Raw genomic sequence first — 5,070 nt, 5'->3', positions numbered from 1 at the left:
GAATGGTAAGCGATGATTGTGAGATGAGTGTCTACCATATTTTAAGACACGAGCACTAGTATATTTTAGAAAAGTTGCCTAAAATGCTTTTATGTGCTAAATGTTATATGTTTGCCATGTATGATATTATTTGTTCGGATCTATGGTCTGTTGCCGACCGGTTTTGGAAACCTTATGTGTTTAGGATTTTATGCGTACGACTATGATATGAGAACTAGTATGTAAACGTTTCAGAGTGATAAGGAGATTTATACGTCTATCACAAATAAAGCTTTCTTATCTTAAATTCTCACCCGATACACCGAAAGTCTGCTTGGGTTTACAAAATGTTATGATGAAGACTCGTAGAGAATTGAGTAGATGGAGGAAATGAAAGGCTTATGATAGTGAATGACACTTATCGGAAGATATCGTATGAGTGGTATCTTGCATTTTGAATGTGTCTGATAAAATAACAGAACGTTTAGAGGAGTACGATACGTCTGAAGTACACCTTCGATTGGCAGGATGATGGAACGATTGGTGCAATTCTTGAAGTTGAACCATCGTCTGGAATTTCCGTCACCAACGAAGTTGTAGTAGAATTGATGGTTGAAGATATGCATGGAAGAAGTCCTAGTAGAGTCTAGGAAAATTTTATGATTAATTGGACACATTCGTATGTGTTAAATTGTTTGGTGATTTTAGGACTTGGGGACTGCGAGACAATACTTAGGACGAGTATGAGTATGTGTGAATAGTAGTAGAGATCTATACTACTGGAAGCACAGGACTCACGCTTGGATCAGGGAAAGTCACAAGGTTACCAAGAAGCTAGTAATTGATTCCGTTTTATTCAAGTATGTCATTACCATTGTTTCAGTAATGACTAGTAAGATGGTTGTTATTTCGACCCTAGTGGTCATATCGAATTGAGTCCGACTGCAATGAGTTTGTTACGTGGTTCGGAGAACCAAGTTCGATGTAGCATCTGACTGAGGTCAGAAGACTGAAATCAATGCGACCAATAGCATCACGCTCGTTAGTACCTAGAGATGCTACATTTTAAAATGTGACTATATCACATTAGAATATGAAGGAAGGTATATTCCACTTTGGAATTTGACTCTAAGAGACTTGATTCAAAGTGTTGCATCATACGACGAGAGGTCATTAGAACATGACCCATCGATCTGTTACAATAGATAAGGGGGAGTACTTATCCTAAGAAGAAGAAGGAGTCCTCAATAAGGATTTATTTTGTAACTTGTAGGTTACGATTGAAAGTCCAACATAGTACGAAGAACAGGTGCAAGATTTAGCAACGCGGTTATTACTTAGGATGGAAAGGTAACGTATGGAATCATTATACAAGTCCTAATTTCGTTGATGATTCCGGGACGTAATCATCCTAAGGGGGAAATAATTGTAACGCTCTTAGATCAAGGCTAGTCGATTTAGAGACGATAAGCATCAAAAGTGACTTTTTGATAAAAGATTATTTAGAATGAAATAATCTTAACTAAGTTGTAGTGGTAGTGGCAAGGTTTCCGAAAATATAAAGAAAGCCTAAATCCGAGTTATAACGAAGAAGTTATGACATGTCGAAGTTTTGTGACAGAACCGGCATGACACAGCGCGACGTAAATAGTGAATTTACGATAGAGCGATATTTGGCCTTAGCTATCTAAACGAAAGGCGTAGAATATGTTAAACCGAGAGCGTGCATAAGAATAACGTCTAAATCTGACTTCGTATGAGGAAGTTATAATTTTTCGAAGTTTCGACTTAACGGTATGCAGCCCAAAGTTCGAATATGAGATCGAGCGATTTCTAGCAGAAACAATCTAAACGAGAATCGAAGATCTTGTCGATAGTAGTTCAACAGTAAAAAGACAGACAAAAACGGAAGTCGGATGAAGAAGTTATGAGTTTATAACGGAGTTTTCCTGTCCCGGCCTACTAAAAATAATATAATAAAAATTAAAGTGAAAATTAGACGACGGAGTCCAAACAAGAGTTGTAGAGCATAATCTCACCTACGCTTAGATATAAAGAACGTCGAGAACGAAGCTCGTCTGAGAAAGTTATGAATTTCTGAATTTCGCGGCGCGAACCCCAACACTGTGTCAAAGTTCACGACGTGAACTCAGTATTTATGACTTCTGGAGCCTGACAGACGTAAGTTGCGATGACGCACCTGATGACTACTGAACTCACGACGTGAATATTTGAGATTCACGACGTGAATCCAAAAAAACGGCCCTATAAATTGAAATCGAAGGGCAGTCGGCCATAGTTGCTAATTCCTTCACTCTCTCACACCCGATACCCTATCTAGCCCTCTTGCAGTACCCCCGAAGCCCCGATATCATCCCGACACCCGAAGCGAGTCCCGAAGCCCCAAAGATCCCGAGAGAAAGAGTTTTCGAGCTGAAACTCTGCCCGCGAGAAGTTCGGTTTCTGAGAAAACATTCTGGTTTCACCGAAGAATACTACTCCCTCCGTCCCAAAGTGATAGTCCACTTTTGACTTTTTAAGTCTTTTTTCTCTAACTTTGACCTTAAATATTTTTATTTGTGTTATATATTATTTGATAAAACTTATAACAATGAAAAAACATTTAAAATACAATTCATTCATATATTTTGCATCAAGTATTGTCTATCAAAAACAAAAATATTAAAGGTCAAAGTTGAAAAAAAAAGACTTCAAAATTCAAAAGTGGACTATCAATTTAGGACGGAGGTAGTACTTGAAGAGTCATAGTGTTGTCTGACAATTGTCTTAACATGTGAGTGTATAGTCCCTTTCATAAACATGATTTTATTACAAGTATTGGTTGAATTTTTTATATTTATGTTATGAGTGAGTGTGTAGTTACTTTCTCCTAACACATAAATATGAAGTATTTGCTATGAAATACGTGTTATGTGTTATGTATTGTTTGTTTATTTGAGATGGGGGTGGAATGGATGTTTTATATAGGTTTTTAATGATTTAAACGGTATTTGTATTTTATATCTACAAATATGTTGGGTAGAACATGGGTAGATGAAATATTTGGTGACTATCAGACGTAGTGCCTATTGTGTAAACCCTGGTGACTATGAGACGTAGTGATTATTGTGTAAACCCTGGTGACTATGAGACGTAGTGCCTATTGTATAAACCCTGGTGACTATGAGATGTAGTGCCTATTGTATAAACCCTGGCGACTATGTGACGTAGTGCCTCTTATATAAATCATGGTAGCAATTTCATAATACAAGACACCTTAGTGGGATCCTTCTCATGAGTCCTAAACTCAGCGATCTCCTCAGGAGTCACAGAAGACTCATTGATTTCCTTAAGCTCCTTGTCTAGGACATATTCCTTGTCTTCATAGTGTAACTCTCGTAGATCAGGGCTAGTCAATTTAGAGACGATAAGCATCAAAAGTGACTTTTTGATAAAAGATTATTTAGAATGAAATAATCTTAACTAAGTTGTAGTGGTCGTGGCAAGGTTTTCGAAAATATAAAGAAAGCCGAAATCCGAGTTATAACGAAGAAGTTATGACATGTCGAAGTTTTGTGACAGAACTGGCACGACACAGCGCGATGTAAATAGAGAATTTACGATAGAGAGATATTTGGCCTTAGCTATCTAAACGAAAGTCGTAGAATATGTTAAACCGAGAGCGTGCATACGAAGAACGTCTAAATCTGACTTCGTATGAGGAAGTTATGATTTTTCGAAGTTTCGACTTAACGGTATGCAGCCCAAAATTCGAATATGAGATCGAGCGATTTCTAGCAGAAACAATCTAAACGAGAATCGAAGATCTCGTCGAGAGTAGTTCAACGGTAAAAAGACAGACGAAAACGGAAGTCGGATGAAGAAGTTATGAGTTTATAACGAAGTTTTCCTGTCACGGCCTACTAAAAATAATATAATAAAAATTAAAGTGAAAATTAGACGATGGAGTCCAAACAAGAGTTGTAGAGCAAAATCTCACCTTCGCTTAGATATAAAGAACGTCGAGAACGAAGCTCGTCTGAGAAAGTTATGAATTTTTGAATTTCGCGGCGCGAACCCCAACACTGTGTCAAAGTTCACGACGTGAAGTCAATATTTATGACTTCTGGAGCCTGACAGACGTAAGTTGCGATGACACACCTGATGACTACTGAACTCACAACGTGAATATTTGAGATTCACGACGCGAATCTAGAAAAACGGCCCTATAAATTGAAATCGAAGGGCAGTCGGCCATAGTTGCTAATTCCTTCACTCTCTCACTCCCGATACCCTATCTAGCCCTCTTACAGTACCCCCGAAGCCCCGATATCATCCCGACACCTGAAGCGAGTCCCAAAGCCCCAAAGATCCCGAGAGAAAGAGTTTTCGAGCTGAAACTCTGCCTGCGAGAAGTTCGGTTTCTGAGAAAACATTCTGGTTTCATCGAAGAATACTTCTTGAAGAGCCGTAGTGTTGTCCGACAATCGTCTTAACATGTGAGTGTATAGTCCCTTTCATAAACATTATTTTATTACAAGTATTGGTTGAATTTATTATATTTATGTTATGAGTGAGTGTGTAGTTACTTTCTTCTAACACATAAATATGAAGTATTTGCTATGAAATACATGCTACGTGTTATGTATTGTTTGTTTATTTGAGATGGGGGTGGAATGGATGTTTTATATAGGTTTTTAATGATTTAAACGGTATATGTATTTTATATCTACAAATATGTTGGGTAGAACATGGGTACATGAAATATTTGGTGACTATGAGATGTAGTGCCTATTGTGTAAACCCTGGTGACTATGAGACGTAGTGATTATTGTGTAAACCCTGGTGACTATGAGACGTAGTGTCTATTGTATAAACCCTGGTGACTATGAGATGTGGTGCCTATTGTGTAAACCCTGGTGACTATGAGACGTAGTGCCTATTGTATAAACCCTGGCGACTATGTGACGTAGTGTTTGTTGTATAAATCGTGGTAGCAAATGGACTTTGTGCCAATCCCTTAGGTCAATCCTTAGGAATGAATGAATGAAGGATAATTCACTCTTAGGGTAAAGCTTTAAGAAACAGAAG

This window comes from Lactuca serriola, chromosome 8, assembly GCF_051521515.1.
Source record: "Lactuca serriola cultivar US96UC23 chromosome 8, Lser_US96UC23_V15, whole genome shotgun sequence".
Taxonomy (NCBI): Eukaryota; Viridiplantae; Streptophyta; class Magnoliopsida; order Asterales; family Asteraceae; genus Lactuca; species Lactuca serriola.
The sequence above is the reverse complement of the archived record's forward strand: the minus strand, read 5'-3'. Positions refer to the sequence as shown.